The following is a 20,191-nucleotide window of genomic DNA, read 5'->3' as shown; positions in this document are numbered from 1 at the left end:
GTGCCAATGACAGTGTGTTAGCTGAGGCTTTGGAACGCAGACTGAGTAGACCAATCGCCTTCCTTTGTGCTGGCCATGCGTTCTTTTCTACTTAAGATTTAAGTACATAAGGGGTTAGGATGGGACTGAACTGGTTCCAGAGCCGTGGCGGGGGGGGGGGGGTGGGGGAACGCTCGTGGCCCGAAGATGTTGGCGCATTTCCAGGGAATTGTGAGCGCTGCTCTTGGGAAGACGTAAAGGTTGATGGCTTGGTGCCCTGGCTCCAGAGGGGCTCAGTCCACCAGGTGCTGTCTCCTTGCACTGGTAGCCTTTGTCACGGTGCTGCTTCCCCAGATTTATGGTTTCTCCTTCCAAGGGCTGGTTTGCATGTGGCCCTCCTGGCCTCTGCCTCGTCAATTGCGCCCTTGGTTTCTGATGCTGTCTGGGCCGGCGTCTCTGTTCATCTGCTCTAACGACCGGCCTGCGTGCCTCCTACAGAGGCCCCGATCTGGGTCCTGGGCTATGGCCCTGAGCCAGACAGCGTCCCTCCTCTCATTGCATCCGGAGGGGGAGAAGAGTCACATGTGCCAGGTATTGGTGAGTTTTAGGAGGGAAAAGAAAGCAGGGCAAACGCGTGGAGGGACGGTCAGTATGGCATCTTTGATGCAGGGGTGTCAGTGCTCGCTGGGGGGCAAGCTGCAGTCCCGGCGTATCTGACGGAAGTGTGTTTGAGGCCCAAAAACCGCAGTCGCAAAGACCCTCCTCCAGAAGAGCCTGCACTGGTGCCAGCCAAGGGGCCGGCGTGGCTGGACAGGAGTGAGCGAGGGGGGCAGTGAGGTGCGGGTTCAGGGACATAGTGAGTCCGGGCCCCACCGCACGGGGCCTCTACTCTTGGTCTCAGTGCGGCCAGAAAGTACCTGAGGCCGTAAGCACAGGAGCGCCGTGATCGGACTCAGGCTCCAAACGTTCTGGCTGCCGTGTGAAGGGCATGACATAGGGGACCCAGGGGGGATGCGCAGAGACCAGTTAGGAGGCTCTTGCCGGAGTGCAGGCCAGCCAGGGAAGCTTGGATAGGGAGCGGGGAGTGAAGGGTGAGCAGGACGTGGTCCGATTCTGGGGATACTCCTGAAGAAGGCTCACAGAATTTGGGTGCGGTCAGGTGTGGATTTGGGAGAAAGAGGCATTCAGGATTTCTCCAGAGATTTTGGCCTGAGCTGCCGGTAGGTCGAGTTACCATTTATGGAGATGTGGGAAACATGCAGGAAGAAAATGTTGGGGTTGTGGGGGGCGGGCAAGTGCGTATGAGTTCAGGTACATAGCTTTTGGATATCGAAGTGGGCATACCGAGAAGGTGGTTGGCTGTCTGAACCTGAAGGCTCAGAGAGCCCCCCCTGGGGTTACCTTTTCACTGGCAGTTGCCCTTGGAGGGATGGTACTTAAAACCAGGGGCTTGGATGAGGCCACCCGAAGGGGTCCTTGGGCCTCTGTAGGGGTCTGCAGGGTCCAGACTTTTTACAGCAATACTAAGACATACGGTAGAGCTTGTCAGAGGCTGTGTGGGACGTCACAGCAGACTGAACGCGGACACAGACCTGGGAATCGGCCGTTTTCCATTAAGCTGGATATTAAAGAGATTTTCAAGAATGCCAATCACTGGCACTCTTCTTCCAAAATACATGTCTTGTCGTTTTGGAAAATATATTTTTCATTAGAATATGTTACTTTCGTTGGCATGTAATGGGCTTAGCGTTGCTTTTCGATGAATTACTAAATATTTAAAGATTTTCTCAGTTTTCCATCCCAGTAACTATGGATATAAGGCCGCTACACACACGAGCTTTTTGAGCTCCTTAATGGTTTCTAAAAGTGTGAAGAGGTCATGAGATCAAAGCGTTCGAGGACCGCTGACTTAGAGGGGAAATGATAACAGAGGAGACATGGAGAATTGAACTGAGTGACCCTTTTGGTGCTTGCAGAGATCAGGAAGAGCCCACAAAGGAGAGAGAAAAGGAACTGCCGGAGGGAAGGGCGGTGGAAGCGAGCTCGGGGTTCTGGGGGCCAAGTAAGGCGCGGGTTTGGAACAGAAGCCAGAGGTCACCTGTGTCGCATGCTGCTGCTAAGTCGTATTAAAGGAGAACGAGAACTGACCGCTGGCGTTGGCAGTGTTGGAGGTCACTATTGATTTTGAAATGGCTAATTCCAGCAGAGGGGACAAGAGTAGGCTCCGGAGAAGGGAAGTGATTTGTATCACAGTTGGGTTCCTCAGGGTGGAAACTGACCTAGACCCTCTCTTCATTTTGAGCCTGGCCTTCAGACTGACCTTGCGTGGGAACCCACCCCAGGCAGACCAGCTGTGTGGCTGGAACCGAGGATGCGGGCACATACCGGACAGAGTTGCCCAATCCCATTTGCAGTGGGTAGGATCTGGGTTTTTTTTAAGACGTATAAAATGGGCTGTACCAGTTTGCATTCCCACCAACAGTGTAAGAGGGTTCCCCTTTCTGCACATCCTTGGAGTTTACATAAAAACTTAAAAAAAAAAAAAGGTATATGGGTTGTTTTTCCTTGAGCTAAGAAACGCGGTTATATGGAGTTAGTTACCAAATAAATTTTCCTTTCTTAAAATTATTGTGTTCTTCCAGAGGAATAACAGGATTCTTTGTATTTCTTGTATATTATTGGTCAGTATCAGAATCAGCATTCTGATGGGTATAATGGGGTACTTTGTGGTTTCCTATGATGATAATGATGTTGAAAATTTTGTCATATGCTTCTTGGCCATTCCTGTGTCTTGTTTCATGAGGTAATCGAGTCAGGTCTTTTGCTTTTTTAAAAAGCTGGACCGTGTGACTTTTTTATTCTTAACTTTTTGTGCTTTTTAGTTCTTGAATTACAGCTGTTCTTTATATATTTTAGATATGAGTCCTTTGTCAGATATGTGTAGTGTATTTTCCAGTTGGTGGTTGTCCTTTTATTTTCTTAACTGTGTCTTTCCAAAAGCAGAAGTTTTAATTTTGATGAAGTCCAATTTATTGTTTTGTTTTGTTTTGTTTTTCTTTTATCCATAGTGCTTTGCCTGCTCCATGGTCACAAAAATATTCTCCTGTTTTCCTGCATTATAGTTTCAGCTTCTATGGTTAGTTCTATGTGAGGTGTAGAGGTAAGGATTCATTCATCTTTCCATGTGGATATTTATTTGTTTCTGCCCAATTTGTTGAAAAGGCTATTCTTATACCCACTGAATTATTTTGATATCTTGGTCAAAAAGAATCAGTTGACTATAAACGCATACATCTGTTTTTTTAATGTTTATTTTTGAGAGAGAGAGAGAGAGAGCGCGAGCAAGCAGGGGAGGCGCAGAGAGAGAGGGAGACACAGAATCTGAAGCAGGCTCCGGACTCCGAGCCATCAGCACAGAGCCCGACGCGGGGCTTGGACTGAGGAACCGTGAGATCATGACCTGAGCCGAAGTCGGACGCTTAATCGACTGGGCCACCCAGGCGCCCCTTTATTTCCTTTATTCTTGAAGGGTTTTTGTTGTGCATAGAATTCATAGAAAAGTTTCTCTCCCCCCACCCTCCCCTAGTTCTTTCAGGACGTTGTTGGCTGTCTTTTGGCCTCCTATTTTTAATGAGCTGTCTGCCATCATTCGTATTACTTCTCTGTGTCTTGTCTTCTCTGGTTACATCTACACATCTTCGTTGTTGTTATCTTTGGTTTTCATGACTGGGCGAGGTTTTCTTGTGGTTAACTGAACATCCTACTGTGGTACATTGCTGTTTTTGCTCAGTTCTGAAAGTCTCTGGCCTGTGTTTCTCTACATATATTTTTCCACCCCATTCTCTAGACTGGCCTTTAACTTGTAAATTAGACCACTTAGAGCTCTTGGAGGCTCTTTGTAAACCCTTGTTTTTCTCTCCTTGCTTCAGCCTGGACGGTTTATATTGATGTAACTTCAAGTTCACCAGTGCCTTTGCATTATTGTGTCCAAGCTGATAATCTGTTCATCTAATCCAGTATTGTTTATTTCAGACATTGTAGTTTTCAGTTCTAGAATGTCCATTGGTTCTTTCATTTTTTTCTTAATCTTTCTGCGGCAACTTTCCATTTCTTTACCCATTCTGTCTGTCATTCTCCGTAAATTCTTCAGTATATTTAGCATTGGTATTTTAAAATCCTTGTCTTCTGATTCCATTTTCTGGGTCATGTGTAGGTCTATTTCTGTGGACTGATTGGATTATGGATTTACATCTCCCATTTGTATTCATTTTTAATCGTATGGCAGGACATTGCAGATGCTGTATTGTAAAGACATGAATTCTGTTATGTTCCCCCGAGGAAGGTTGAGTGTGTTCAAACAGGCAGTTAAATTATTGGCAAATCAGCTCAAATATTACTTCTTATGCTTTGCTCTCTCTGTTTTGCCTGTACCTCCCAGGAAATGTCTTCTTGCCTTGGGAAGCCATCTTTGTGCCTTAAGCCAGGGTCCTTCCGTGCTTCCAGAGGAGCCCGAGGCCTTTCTCAGGCCCCCGGAGCTGCTGGGCAGCTGTTGGATCTGGTCAGCATCCTACAAATGTTTCAAATGTTGTTTCCCTCAGGATCCTTGGACTCATAGTTCCCAGTTTAGCCAACAAATGTGGAGCTTATTTGCAAATTTGGGACTTCACTCTCCATGGCTTCCTCATTTGGGGGACTTTCTTCCTCAATTTTCTGCCACCCTGGCAGGTCCGTATTCTGACCTACAAGGCTGTGGTTTGCTCTTTGAGTTCCATCTGCTGTGGCCCAGCATGGTTCCACTCTCATGGGATCAGCCGTATAAATTTAAATTATCACTGAGTGTGATTCTCTTCCTTGAAGGGCTGTAGATAGTTGACTTTCTGCCTGGTTGTTTTCCACCACCTTCAAAGTTTATTTTATATCCGGCCACTGTTTATAATTGTTATTGGGTGGAGGTCAACTCTGTAATCAGAAAGCCAGTCTCCTGAAGAATTTGTTTTGTGCGGTTCATTTCAGTCCTTTATGAAGAAGGGTCAAACCTCTTTCATTTGGAGCTTCAAAATCTCTTCAAGTCATGTATAATGGATGAAACTGTCATTACTGGCCTATAGAGCATTAACTACAAGACAGTATTTATGAGATACTTAGTGTTTATGAAAAGAAATGTAAGATATTAAAATATAATCCAAGATGGGAAATGTGGTAATCGGTCTGATTTAGGCATAGGCTGATGTTCGATTACCACATGAATTGAAATTAAACATACTTAGTATATGTACTTAAAGACTCCAGTGTAAACATCGGAATTAAATTTCAGGTAACTGCGAGGACATTCCTAATGCCTGCCTGCCAATTTCTGACCTATATAAATAACCTTTAGGACAGGACATTGCACTTTTGAAGTTTCTTACCACCCTGAATTCATTTTGGTCACTGAAGTTGGCGAGGTAAGTTTGTGCAGTTCTCAGAGTCCAAGACCAGAGAGAAATTGGGCCAACTTAAAATATATCGTGCTCCAGGAAAAGTAAGAATGTAGTTAGAAGCTGAAATGAACACCTTCAGCATTGGTGTTGGTCCTGTTTTGCTTTTGTGTGGTGTTCACCATGGTAAGATGTATGGGCGTGACGATATTGGTAGGAATGGGTGAACATTTAAGCAGGTCAGAATCAGTTTGTTTTTTTTACTCTATTAGCAACGCCCTATTAAATAATAACAGCATTGCCATGTTTCGCATTTTCTGTCTATATAATATTTCCTTGAAACAGCTTTGAAGAATTGTCTAATCAGATTTTTTGTTTGAGATTACTTAAAAAACTACAAAAATATGTGGTCATTGTACAAAAAGAAAGAAAACCCTGTTGACCCTTGAACAATGTGGGGTGGTTAGGGGCACTGACCACCTGCCACCCCAACATGGTTGAAAATCCACGTATACCTTTCGTTTCTCCAAAACGTAACTACTGTTGACCGGAAGCCTTACCTGTAACATAAACAGTAGCTTAACACATATTTTGTATGTTGTATGTATTACTTACTATATTCTTACAATAAAATAAGCTAGAGAAAAGAGAATGTTACTAGGAAACCCATAAGGAAGAGAAAACACATTTACTGTACTGGACTGTATTTACTGAGAAAGCCCACATGTATGTGGACCTGTGCAGTTCAGAGGGTCAACTGTACTGATAGATAAAAGGGAAGTCTATTAAGTTAACCCAGATCCCTCTACCGGGTACAACCACACTGTGGGGCGTACGTCATTTTAGCTACTTTTTCTGTTTTCATTGACACAAACGGCTCATAGTACATGTATTTTATAATCTGCCTTATTTCCCTCTTAGTTCAGACAGCTCTATATGTGTGCCGCTGTCTGTGTTGTTATACGTGCCGTGTGCACGTATTGAAACAAAAAAGAAATTGTGCAGATGCTCATTTAAAATCCATCCAGGTAAATAGCTTTGAATTTTCCGGGGCCTAGGTTAAGCGACATTTTATCACCACCCAAAACCACATGTGTTTCCGTAACTGATAAGCGTGAGAGAAAACCTCTTTGCAGCTTCTACTTGAACACGCCTAGGAACAGGTTTCCTGCCCGTCCTCTGTTGAACGCAGGGCCACACTGCCTCATGGCACGTGAACACGGTCCTCTCTCTGGCTTCATCACATGGTACATGGCACAGGCTGGAAAAGCTCCAGAGCTGCTCTGCAGAATCGTGCTCTGCTGATTTGGTGATGACCAGGTGGGTCTCGGGGCAGAGCAGCATCTTGAAACACCAGAGCCTTCTGTTTAGTGCAGCTCTCGTCACCAGCCTCGTGTGTAGGTGTTGAACAAGGCAGCTTTCTGGAGTTCATGGTCGACAAGGGAGGCAGGCGTTGAGCTAGGAAGGAAGTGTCAGCATGCCAAGAGTAGTGAAGAAGTTCAGTGTCAGGGGCGTGCAGGGCAAGTGTCTTGACCTCATCTGGGGTGTTTGAGAAGAGCTTCTTGGAGGAAAAGGTGGTTAGATTGACCCTTGCGTGAAGAACAACAGTTAGGAAGGAAATGGCACAGGAAGTCAGAGTTTTCCAGGTAGGCGAGCTGGCCAAGATGGACGTCGGGATTCATTCGGATGCCTCTCTTCCCGACAGTTTTCTTCTGTAGTTACTTTGGGAACATTGAGGTGATATTTCCCATAATTGCCCGTATAAAATATGGCATCCGTATTATTACGTGGTAAGACTGGGCTTACCTGTTCATGAGTCATAATCGACACAATATTTTACGGGTTGGTTCTTTGAATCTTAATAACTTGGGATGAGCTAACGCCGAACACACGCATCCCTCGAGTCTCTTCATCCAGTGGTCAGGCTGAGCGCCCACAGGACCGGTGCTTGTGGGGGTGGCCCCACGTGGGGGGACCGTTACGTCGCCCCAGGATTTTACGTCGGCTGTCGCATTTTGTCTTTGCTTCTTTAGTATCACCTCGGTTTTGTATGGAGGTCAGGTGGCCGTGGAGGCCAGAGGCTGGCAGACAGCAGCAGGAAGTCCAAGTCTGGCCTGACACCTGTTGTTATAAATATGGTTTTATTGGCACGTGGCCACGCCCACTCGCTTGCGTGTTATCGGTGATGCGTTCGCACGGTGATGACAGAGGTGAGTAGTTGCGGAAGATTCTGTGCGCCCTGCAGACTTCTCGGGCCTGTATGGAGAACGTTTCCTGGCCACTGGCCTAGGCACGATCCATAATCCAACGCCCCACACAGTTTCTTCATTTTGGTGGGTATTTATTTCTTCTCATGCTGTCCGTAGCCAGCCCGCCGTTTGTCCTTATTGTCCGGTTTTGCTCTTTCTTCTCTCCTTCCTGACCAGTTCCCGCAGGCTGAGCCAGTAACCGCGCGGCTGACATCACATGACCTCATGTCACAGCGCATCAGTGTCCCTCTTTGTTTTCGGCTCTTCTCTGCTTACGTTTTGTCCACTGCTCAGTCTCGGGAGCTCTTCCCATCATGTCTCGCTTCCTAGAGGCCTCGAGGAGAAAAGGCACAGATTGTGGCTCCACGAAAACTGTTTGGGGCCGAGCCCTCCACTAGAAAGGAGCTTACCTGAGGCACGTCCCTGTGCTTCTCTGAGTTCTCTGAACCTCAGGTGGTTTTTCTGGAAATGGGGCATCAGGGTGGTTGGGAGGACGCAGGGACAGAAGTGCTGTTGTGTCTGTGATTCGTCCTTCTCCGTAAAGCTGACCGTGCCGGGCGGCCGGCTTCCTTCCTGTTAGTACCTCTGGGAAAAAGAGAATGCTGGTTTTCAACTTATTGTGGAACAAATGCAGCCTGTTTTTATTTCGAGATTTTGGCTCAGGTAACACCAAGGAAACTATTCTTATTAAATACGGTTTGAATAGGAAAGCACGAAGCTCACGTTATCTGCATAAAAGTACCTCCATCACACACACGCACAAAAACCAGTTTTACTGAATGAAAGCCCTTTGAGTATATTTTGAAAACCGGAAGCACTGCATTTGGAGAGTATATGCAAGTTCAAGGGATAAGCCAGGGAATTAGAGCCCTTTTTATTCCCGGATGACAGAGCGTGGGCGGAAATTTTGTCCCCATCCTTGTCTGCGGTGGAAGCATCGTGCAGCTGATAAAAACTCAGGCTTTGCCAGGCCGGAGGCAGTACATGCCACCGGCATCCCTCGGCCGTCGTGTGCGAATAACACAGCGACTGACGCCCAGGAATTCTTGGCCACTTAGATCAGGGGGCTCCAGCGGCCAAGGTTGCTTGCGTGCGTTTCACGCATTCGGGAAGGAGATTGTGTTTTTAGATCTAACACAGAGAAGAAAGTAGAGGAATGACCTCGTCTTTCAGATGGCACCTGACGGCGAGGTAGAAGAGTGTTCTAGAAGGACGCACTCTGCAGACACGTTGTTGCACGAGTCGAGTCGCTTACGTGCTCGCATCCCTTTGGGTTTCCTTTTCCATAAAAGAAATATTTACCTTTTTCCTCAAAGATCTTGCCACCACCCATTTGGGCTTTAGAACTGCCTTGTGTCAGGGTTTGTGAGGATGGACAGATGGGCCGGTGCCTCTGTTTCTCGTCGGTCTTCGGACCGGCGGGCGGACCAGTGGTGGTTAGCCCTCCAGAAAGAGGTTTAATTAGAAGTAAAACCCAGCGGGTTTTCTTTCCCTTCTCCCAGGGAAGGTTCCAGATGGAAACCTGAGGCCACAGGGAGTAGGGGGTTCCTGCCAGCCCTCTGCTGAGTGGCTGCTCCCTGAATAACTGTGCCTGTGTTCTCAGTAACTCGGCCTCAGTTTCTTCTCCTGTCAAGCCAGGATAATGACAGCGTCCCCACTCCTCATGCCGTCGTCCGCGTCAGTGAGTTAGTGCGTGTGAAACATTGGAAGAGAGGCCCGCGTGCGGTGAGCAGTTTGTTTTAGCTGCAGCAATATTTGTATTAGTAATACTCTGTCCGGGCGCTCACGTGCGTTTAAAACATGCAGGTTGGATACCGTCCTGTCCAGGTAACTCCCATAGTGGCTTAAGTCCATGCCGAGGAGACAAGACTGCCAGCTCCAAGCGAGGAAATGAGCCTTTCGCTCTTCTTGCTTTGTTTTAAACACGTATTTATTCTTGGTCCTGAGGAAAAGATTAGGAAGGAGAATGGTGAATGAATGACCACCGTTTTTTGTTTGTTTGTTTGTTTTTTTAATTGCTTTTAGGCTGTGGGAAGGGTCCCGTGACGGGAGTTCTGGAGGGCTGTGACCCGGGGACAGCCGTCGGACCGCTTTGCTTTGGTAACGCCCGCTGCTGGGGTAGGGGCCATGTCATCACGCACAAAAGCAAGCTGCTGCTTATTTTAAACACGGAAGTTTCTCGGAGAAAAGAGAACTCCGGTCTGCGTTCCTAACAGCCTCCCACACGTGAGGGGATCCCCCTGTCTGCGGTGTCTGCTGGCTCAGATGAGGTCACTTCTGCCAGAGACACGAGGACACTCGACTTGCTTGGGTCAACGGCTCCCGACGTGCAGCCCCGAGCACAGCGCTCCGCCATCGGAGGGAAGCCCGGAGTGTCCGTGGGACGGGTCCGTGGGACGGGTCCGTGGGCTTCGGGGCGGGGCTGTGTGAGGCAGCGGGAGGGACACGCTGGCACCAGCCGCTCTTCCCCACCTCGTGTGTATTTAAAAAGGAAAAAAGCAGATCATTCGTAAGAAAAGGCAGCCGACTTTAGGGGCACCTCCGTTTCCTCCGAAAACGCCGGGCCTCGCTTTGGGAAATGAAGCGCACGTTTAATACGAACGGGTCCTCGAGGTCGTTTCTTTCTCTTGCCACAGGGCTCGCTGTTTCCAAGTAGGAGCTTGATAGCGTCGTGGAAAGGCCTCTCCAGGCTTGTCCCTCACGGAATATCTGATCCCACTGACTTTGCTGTTCCTGGTTGAAGCTGGAGTCGGGTCGACGGGGGGACGAAGGGGCCTGGGAAACAGGAGGTCCGGGTTCCGCGCTTCTGAGTGAGCCTGGACGGGTCGGCCCCTTGGAGTGTTTGGGTCCCGTGTGTCGTCACCTGTCACGGCGAGGCTAGGCCTGGGAGATGAACGAGGATTCCCCGGCTCTGAAACGATGCAGTTGTCCATCCCCCGACCGGTGTCTCCGGGCAGCGAGGGGGCCTGTTGCGGTAAGAGGTCCCTGGCTCAGTGAGTTAGTCTTAGCTACGTGCTCTGCTTGGGAACTCCTCTTGGGTTGCTTTGTCAAAGTTACTGGTACTTGCTCAGGGGACTTGAGAACATTTCTATTTGGTTCTTAAGGAGCCCCTACTAGCAAGAGTTAGATGGGACTTTGGATGTTTTACTTCTTATGCTGTTCTCAAAACCACTAATACAGAAAGTCTCCAGCTCGTATCTCTGAACGTGAGTTTCATAAAGTGCTGAAGTCTGTTCCATCACATTTGAAACACTGTTTCGTTCAAATTGTTTTACGAGAGGTAGGATCCCAGCATAGCGCCTGTGGTGATCAAAATCCTCTTGCCGGGGGCGCCGGGGTGGCTCAGTCGGTGGAGCGTCCGACTTCGGCTCAGGTCATGATCTCGTGGTGGGTTTGAGCCCCGCGTGGGGCTCTGTGCTGACAGCTCAGAACCTGGAGCCCGCTTCGGATTCTGTGTCTCCGTCTCTCTCTGCCCCTCCCCCGCTCACGCTCTGTCTCTCCCTCTCTCAAAAATAAATACACATTATAAAGAAATCCTCTTGCTGCTTTAAATGTGCGCGTGCTCGGCATGTTCAATAATAGCCTTTGCAGGGCCGCCGGGTGACCAGACCACCATTTGTAAGACCGCCGCTTCCTTGGTCAGCATGTTCCGTTACATCCTCTGTGTGGCAGGAGCAGGCTGAGAGGACGTGTGCGGTCAGAGAGGAGTCTCGGGTCTGAGTCAGAGACCGTGGATGGGTAGGCCCCTCTCCCGCGCCCCGGCCCCGGGGCCTCTCTCTTCCTTCCCCTCCTGTCTCGGAAGCGCCCGTGGTTGCGTCAGCCTCCCTTGCCGACTTCCCTTCCCGTATGAGTTACCTGGAGCCGCGGAACACGGTCGCGGCAAACCGGCTTACTCAGCGCACACGCTGTCTCGCGGCGTCTGCGGGTCGGGAGTCCGGGCGTGATTTCGCGGGGGACGAGTTTAGGGCGGCAGTCAAGGCCTCTGCCAGAGCTGCTGTGTCATGTGAGGCTCGACCGGGGAAGGCTTTCCTCGTCAGCTCCCGGGCCTGTTGGCGGTCTCTCGTGGGCTCCGGGACTGAGGCCCTGCTCCGTGTTAGCCGTGGGCGGGACGCTGCCCTCGTGTGGCTCTTCCTCAAAGCCAGCGAGGGAGGGAATCTTGCAGCCGAATGGACGAATGGACACTCCAGGCTTCCGGGAGGTAACCGGATGTATCTCGTCGTGTTCGCTTGCTCCGTCAGTCACGAAGAATCTCAGGCCTTAACCTGCTCAGGGGGTGGCTGTGACACAGGCGTGGGTGGTGAGACACAGGGGCCTTGGGGCCGTTGGAGCCGGCCACATTTGAGGCCGCCTGGGCGCGTGGACACCGCCCTGTCTGTGCATTTTCCCTCTTCACCGGGAGCTTGCTTCTCGTCCCTTCCGCCTCCTTCCTTCCTCCCGCCCACAGACAGTCCAGCCACCGGGGGCGGCCTTTCCTCCTCCTCTGCTGCAGAGATGCAAGGACGGGGGCAGGGAGCTGTCCCTGGTGAGCCTCCCGGGACGGCTGGCACTTAGAGCGTGTGACACATTCCCTCGCAGGCGTTTCTGGGTCATAATGTGCTTTACATCAAGGACCCGAGTGGGGTCCTTTCTGCTTTGGTGTCTCTGGTCACTGCCGTCTCCAAGCACGTGCTGAACCCCAGGGTGAGTTCACGTTCCCGGTGCCGTCCTCCTACGGTCTCTCGCTGTGACCGTGCTTGAGTTTCTCATTTAGAATCGTTAGTGGTTTCCGCCCTCTTACTCTTCGGCTCTGTTAACTGATGTCTGGTATCATCATCTCTTCAGGCGTGTTCGGGGCGTTTCTTGCCTTTCTCGGGCCTGCTCTCGGTCCGTGTCTCGCTGCTCATCCTCGCCGCGGGGGGGCCGTGTGCTGTCGGGGTGAAGCGGCGGGAGCCAAGCCCGGCCGCCTGGGTTCGAACCCCAGCTCTGCCATCTAGTAGCTGGGCGGTGTCGAGCGCGTGATTCCGTTTTGTTTCTGTGTGCCGGGTGTGAACGTTTCCGGGTTTTCCACTGGCCAACAGACCTCTGTGGGGGCTGCCGCTCTCTCTTTGCTCCCAAGATCTGTATGTGTAATGATCGGAGCGGCCTGCGTGTGACTGCCAGATGAACCGTTTCTTCAAGCCCTCTTCTGGCCTCCTGGCAAGGTGGCTGGAGATACTTGAGCCCACGAGGACACCTCTTGTTTCGGTGACATTGCCCGTCCCTGCTGGCCTCCCCGGGACGAAGATAGTGGACTTCCTCCAGCAGCGGCAGCATCCAACGAGACCTTGTTTGCCGTGGGCTTCACTAAAGCGTTTGCGGGCGCCCTGTCTCGGAGCCCGCGTCACCGCACTGAGCTGTGGTGCTGCTGCTGGCAGAGTCTCTCGAGGAGGAAAGCGAGGCTTACAGCCATGCAGCAGCACGCCCAGGGGCTCCGTTGCTCTGTGCGTCCGCAAAGCACATGCTCTTGATGACCATAGGACGCTGTCGCCCTGCGAGGAAGCTCGGACCCGTCTTAGCGAACTAGCTCCCTGGGGGAAAAGGGGCGAAGGGTCCGAAACGACACGCCTCGGGGGCACCCGAGCTTTCATCCACTTGCGCGGCCTCGGTGCCCGTGCAAGTGCTGTCCTTGCCCCTGCGGGCCGGAGCTTCCGTGCAAAACAGGAGTCGTTCTCCTCAGACAGGTGTTTGCACGGCGGCTGTGGAATCTTCACGTCGTATAAGAAGCAGGATCGAGAAGGGCTGGGCTGTCAACGTGCTCAGCCAGGAGTCCCACATCCAGATTATTCTAAGTGCGGCAGCTAAGTTAATGGCTTGTATTCTGGTGAGACTATCACTGCACTGCGTTTCTTCAAACGCACTTCATCTCAAGCACGTACGACCCCTTCTTCCACCCCGGGACTCAGCACAGCACCTGCTGCCAGACGGGTCGTTCGTTAACGTCAACAGCGGAAGTCGCTTGTTCTTGCGAATAACCACCGTGGCGGTAAAGTACTGACTTGGAGGAGGAATTTCATGCCATGAACCTATTAAAATGGTTTCCATTGAAGTGAGGACAGCAGGTCTTGTGAAAAAAAAAAATCAGCTCTAACCTGTAACAAGACAGATTTTCTTGTGTGCGTTGTATGCTGGTTTTGAGGATAAAAGAAGGGTAATCAACTTATTCCAAGCAGTCAGCATCACCGGGGTGAGTCCCAAACAGGGTGGTGTAGGCGGGGTCAAGGAGCACTGTTTTTCACATAGAAAGTTCTGTTTAAAAGTTGGTGTTGGGGCGCCAGGGGGGCCTAGTCAGTTGAGCGTACGACTCTTGATTTCAGCTCACGTCATGATCTCGCGGTTCGTGCGTTCGAGCCCCGTCCCGGATTCTGCGCTGACATCGAGAAGCCTGCTGGGGATTCTCTCTCTCTCTCCCTCTCTCTCTGCCCCTCCCCCTCTCATGCTCACATGCTCTCTTTCTCTCTGTCAAAATAAATAAACTAAACAAAAAAGTTGGTGTTGCCTCTCTTGTGGGTCTTTTTCTTTTTCCTGGAAAACACAGCTGACAGATCCATACTGTTGTTGGTGAGGCCGGAGTGTGAAGCTAGCCTTGGTGACAGGCCGCCTGCCATCCTCGGTGCGGCTTTTCTTTCCCGCAGATGCCTGCCGAGTACTTGGCATTGCATTGCACACCAGAAGGATTAGCACCGGTGGAAATGATTCATTCCCTCTTTCAAGAATTTAGCATCAAAAAAAGAAACGCGGTGCCGATATGAGGAATGCTCACAAATGCACAGCGAGGGCTTTCTATGTGCACATGAGTGAAGGCTGTCCCCTAAGATGGGCGTTTTTATTTGACACTCCTTTCAGAGCAGCTTCGGAAAGTTTGATGTTCTTGTCCAAAGTCTGATTTGAACCTCTCTCCAAAATGTTCACATAGGGAAGGAGTCTGGATTTGAAGGGGTCTAAGCCATCATTGCAGTTGGAGCCGTGAATTTAACAGGCTACCGTACTTGCATTAGTAAGTAAACACGATCGTTGCCGTCATGTCGTGGGGACATAGGCTCCGATGGGCGCTGAATATGCGTTATCTCCGATCTGTGTAACTTCTCACCATACTACGTGTCATTATCCCTGTCTTGCAGGCCTGGAAACCGAGGCTTGGAAGGATTCGGTAGCCCGGCAGAGAGCACCCTGCGGGTGCACATCAGGAGTGGCGTTCAAGCCTGTTGGTCAAGCCCGTGTCCGACCCTTCTCCACTGTCCGTGGTTTTGAGAGTCTTCCGTGCCAGGCGACCAGCATACAGAGCTCTTGCTAGCCGGTAAGCCTGGCACTCCGTCCTCTCAGTGCTGGGTGTAATCTCTAAGACCTTGACTCTCCAGTCCTTCCCTGCTGGGCAGATTTCTTTGTTACCAGGAGGCTCTCTGGATTTATGTGGCATTTGGTCCGTTCTTTCCTTTCTTTATGCCCCCCCTTAGTCTCACACACACACGCGCACACACACACGCACGCACATGCACACACACATGCACACGCACACCCTTCCGGTTTGGAGAACTTGAGGCTTCCGTCTATTCCATAACCGAGACGACGGTGTCTCTCATGGCGCCTCAGCGCATGGAGCCATTTCATAATTAGCGTGCATCTCCTCTCCCTGAATGACAACACTGAGGCCTCAGAGAAACAGGTTCCCGTTTTGTACGTCTTGTCCACTTAAAGCTCTACATTCTTCGTGTAAAATAAGCAATAGTTGCATTCTGCCTGGCAGAGGTGTTGTGTTTTCGTTTGGGGCTCCCCTGTGAAGGGAAACAAAGCAGAACTTCCTGTCCCTTTTAGGGACGTGGACCCTAAAGTGTTACGAAATGTAAAAATTGAAAGTAAAGCATTGTTCTGAATGCCTTGCTCTTGGAAGAAGGAAGGCACTTTGTTGAGCATGTGACGTGCTCCGTGACTTACATGAATCTCCAATATTTGAATTGTACGCATGGGTAAGTTAGCAAATCTGATCCTTGAGCGGTGGGTGTCCCGGGTCCTGGGCCAATACCCTTGTCGGATCAAAGCACGCTTGGCTCGGCAGATTTTATCCTTCCTCTAGTTGAACGTTCTCAACCACACAGTATACTAGGGGGCATTTGACCCTCTTTCAGAAAAGTAGAAATCGGGGCTGGGAAGAGATGAATGGACTTCCCCAAGGTCACGTGGCCAGGAAGCGGTGGGACCTGGAGGCATGGTGTCAACCGTGGGGTGTCCTGTTGAGGGTGGGGGCCTGGATCCCCTCGTGATTGATCTTTCCTGTTCTGTAAATTGTAGACAATTGGACAAATAGAGCCACGATCCAAATGGGAATCAACACAGATGGTCGCTTAATTACTGGTAAAGCAGGGTTGGAGACCTCGCAGGCTTCAATTACGTCCTTCTCTGAAACTGAAACAGAGTTCAACTCCGGCAGCCTTGACCCAGTCCTCCAGCTCCTGCTGGAGAGAAGCCGGCCGCCGTTGCTGTCCTTGCGGAGGGCCAGAGGGAGCTCCTTGCTGCCCCGCCCCGTGCAGCCGCTGAGCGCTGAGCCAGGGTTTCCTGGGATCCCCCCAGCCACATTCGTCTCTCACTGTGAGAATGTGCCAGGAGGGGTGGGGCCGGGAGGGAGACGACTCTGAGATGCTTCCTCCCAGGCAACAGACTAAAAGTTCTTCCCCAGAACATACGGGAGGGCATTTTAGGGGTTCACTTCCCCAAACCCCAGCAGTAGATATACTGCTCTTTAAATTTTTTGTTTTCCCTTGGGGTTACGTTTGTCTCTCTCTCTCTCTATGTTGTTATTGTCCTCTTCCTTTTTGATTTTGAGGGCAAAGGAAGAGATGGCTATTTTTCTCCATGTTTTGGTCACGGAGAACAGAAAAAGAACCCAGAAACCCAGAAATGGGTCTTTCTGAGACATGTACCTCATCAGATCCTTTCTCCTCACGACAGGTGGTGGAAATGTACTGGCATGATGGGAGAAGCTGGTAACTTATAGGAAGCCAAGATGACAAGAATTTTCTTAAATAATCAGTAAGTAAAATTTTGTTGGCCCCTCGGAAGTCTTCCGATTACCGGGTGAATGTTCTACAAGAGACTATGGCAAAAGCATAGCACGATCAAATGACTGAAAAGTCTGAAAGAGAAAATGTTTAAAAAAGAAATACCCAAACACTTCAAAAAACTCATGCTCACATTTGAGCGATTATTCTTTCTGGTAAGTGTGTCATTTTAGGTCGGGAACAGCGGTTGGGGAGATAGAGCCTAAGTATTTAAGGGATTAAGGGAAGATTCCTTTTATATTAACCTCTTCTCAATAAGCTCTTCTCAAATACAGATATTCATGTTCCCCTCGGTTCCATGGGCCCCATTTCTTACCAACTTTTGGTGGGTACGTTTTGGAGGTTAATATGAAGAAACTTGAACTTGGCAACTGTGAATAAAATAGAGCTCCTTGTCTGCACCCTCTCGGTGCATCTCCTCTTACACACATCTGTGGCATTAATGGTTGCTGGTTATCTGACAGTTAAATGTGGTTGATTTTGGTTTCGTTATGATGATGATAATGTCAGTGCACGGGGTTGCCTAGTGAAAAGGTTGTGTATTTCTGAGTCACACAGTCGGAGGCCTGACTCTTGCTGTTGTGCGTTTAGTGGTTACTCAGCCCCTCGAGCTCAGTTGACTCATCAGTGTGTTGGATTTGATAATCCCGCTCATAAAGCAAAAGGCTGCGGGCAGTACTTTGTGCTATGACTAGGACATTATAGGGCCACCGTAAAAGTACAGCTAACCGTTGAGCAACACGGCTTTGAATCACCCGGGTCCACTTGTCCACAGTTTTTTTTTTGTTTTTTGGCTTTTTTTAACAGTACAGTACTTGAATAAATGGATTTTCTCTTCCTTAGGATTTTCTCCATAACATTTTCTCCCGCTTGCTTTGCTGTAAAAATACAGTATATAGTACACATAACATACAAGGTGTGTGTTAATTGAGTGTGTTATCAGTAAAGCTTCAGTCAGCAGTGGGCTGCCAGTGGTTAACGTTTCTGGAGAGTCAAAAGTTGTACACGGGGCTCTGACTGTGCGGGAAGTTGGCATCCCTGACCCAGGGCTGTTCACGGGTCCGCCGGAATCGCTTTTGTTCCTTATATTTGTATCACGGCTTCCAGATGATAAGCCCATATTGTGAGTCCAGTTGGCCAGCTCAACTTCCTGCTCCTGTCGGGCAGCCGTGGGTTAGTACTGGACGTATCGATAATCGACATGCGGGGAGATGTTAGGACTTGGCCCAGCCGGGAGGGAGGACGGGAGGAGAGGGAGATTTCTGTGGAGTAAATACTCCCCCACGTGTGGGAGGACCAGGAAGTGTGGCTGGGCAGGAACACCCCAGCCCGCACTTTGCTACCGGCCACGTACCACAGTGCCCAGAACACCCTGAGCGTAGCCCCCCGTGACGAGTTCTGACCACTTGTTGCCTCTGCCTGTAGTCTCGTTTATTTGAGTTGTATGTTTGTACAATCCGAGTTCTAGCGATGGCTGTGTTTCCCCACGGGCTTGCCAAAAACCCCGAGAGCGTGACCGTCTGCCCTCGGCGGACCGGTGTGAACAGCACCACGGGCAGCACGTTTCCTGTGAAGCTGTGTTTCAGCCACAGTTCTTCAGGTGCCTGTCTCAGCTCCGGTGGTAAGAGTTTGATTTGGTGGATAAAAGCACAGTTTGCTTTGGAACCTCAAGGCCGTCCTGCGCCCATGCCCTCTGGGGTTGAAGACCAGTCCTGAGACAGGTTTCGAACGTCCACCTCTGTTCTTAGGCGTGTGACTGGAGTCCTCCGGGCGCGGCCTTGGCTTCGTAACTGGCGCGGGACCCCTCGTCTCTTCTGGCTGCGCGGTGACCGTGCTTGTGGTTGAGTCAGTCTCGAGTCTCTTCTGTCCCTTTGCTGTGCTCCCCTGAGTCCGCCTCTCATCGGGGACGAGCAGGCGGGGGTCCTCCTCACTCACGGTGGCACGTAGGTTTGCTTTGGTTCAGAAAGGAAGCTTTAATGAAAGTGAGTTGTCTCCAGAGGGAGAGAAACAAAACGAGACGGTATCTGGGCGGTTTCAGGTTCCCACAGGCTTGATGAAAATCTTGGGGAGGAGAATGGAGGGCCGAACGGAAACTGGACCAGATTGCTCAGAGTTTCTTCCAGAAGCAGTTTGTTTAGTGTTCTAGCTCGCCCTTGAGAAGGAAACAGTTGGAGCCTGAGATTGCTAAGGAACAGCTAAGATTGCGGTGGTTGTTTTTTTTAAATCTCACCCACCTAGCTCTCAAAACACATTCTTCGTTGAACCTTAAAAAAAAAAAAAATGCCTTGCATATTTCAAAACATTCGTTTCTGTCGGTTCCCTGAAACAGATTTACGTAATCTTAAAACACTTAGTTCTCTTATTTCCTCCTAAAACAATAGATATTTATAGTTCCTACTGAGTCAAGGACGGGCTTGGATTATTGCTAAAGTAATTCTTGTCCATTTCAAGCAGAAACTGATGGATAGAAACTGGAGACCTTTGCCTCTGGATAAGAAATATTAACCCACGTCATGGGGCACCCGAGTGGCTCAGCCGGTTAAACGTCTGACTTGGGCTCAGGTCCTGATCTCACAGTTCATGAGTTCGAGCCCCACGTCGGGCTGTATGCTGACAGCTCAGAGCCTGGAGCCTGCTTCAGATTCTCTCTCTGTCCTTCCCCCGCCCGACCCCCCCCCCCCCCAATTTGTGCTCTCTCTCTCTCTCTCTCTCAAAAGTAAATAAATAAACATTAAAATTGTTTTAAAAAAGAAAATACTGACCCATGTCTCAAGTTGAATAAGGGTGTCTTTGGTGGCTGTGAAAGCAGACATGGGAAAAATGACCAACAGAGAAACCTCACCATGCAGAAAATATTCTGATTTATAATTTCTTCTCCCAGAATGGACCCGATGCTATTTCTGGACATCCCCAGTGTAGATGAGTGTTTGATGAGGGAGCTGTTAGGTGTGTGGTCTTCAGATGTGTAAATGGTACAGCCTTGCGTGATGTCCAGTCACCACACTCAGAAGTTTGCTCGGTACCTAGGACTTGTGGGTTATGGGGGTGGATTCCAGTACAAATAAGACGGCTCATTCCACGTCAAAACCGATCAAGAGCAAACATAGAAAGCTGTGATTTCAAAACAAATGCAGTCAGTGTCATTAGAGGTATATTAACTACTCTGGAAACTCAACAGGAGAGAGAAATTACCTGTGTGGCAGGAGTGATGAGGCCAGGGAGAGTTTTAGGAGCAGATGACATCTGAAGTGGGTGTTATGTGAGTAATGCCTTTTTCTGGTTTTCTTAAGTTTATTTACTTTTGAGAGAGAGAGAGATCGCATGTGCGTGCACTGGGGACAGGGGGCAGAGAGAGAGTGGGAGAGAGAATCCGAAGCAGGCTCTACATCGTCAGTGCAGAGGCCAACATGGGGCTCGAACTCACGAACTGTGAGATCATGACCTGAGCCCAAATCAAGAGTCCACAACGCCTAACGGA

At 49.8% G+C, this 20,191-nt stretch overlaps 1 protein-coding gene across 1 annotated transcript in view; it reads left to right on the top strand.

Moving 5' to 3' along the window:
• The first annotated feature begins 14,570 nt into the window (after window positions 1-14,570).
• SGMS1 (sphingomyelin synthase 1) overlaps window positions 14,571-20,191 on the top strand; it is a 118,930-nt gene continuing 113,309 nt past the window's right edge. Inside the window, exons 1-3 of the mRNA XM_042909222.1 lie at window positions 14,571-14,657; window positions 14,782-14,957; window positions 16,604-16,684. The gene's annotated coding sequence lies outside the window, so the exon portion shown is untranslated. The remainder of the gene's footprint in view (window positions 14,658-14,781; window positions 14,958-16,603; window positions 16,685-20,191) is intronic.

This window comes from Panthera leo, chromosome D2, assembly GCF_018350215.1.
Source record: "Panthera leo isolate Ple1 chromosome D2, P.leo_Ple1_pat1.1, whole genome shotgun sequence".
Classification (NCBI taxonomy): Eukaryota; Metazoa; Chordata; class Mammalia; order Carnivora; family Felidae; genus Panthera; species Panthera leo.
This window is presented reverse-complemented; position numbering and strand designations above follow the sequence as displayed.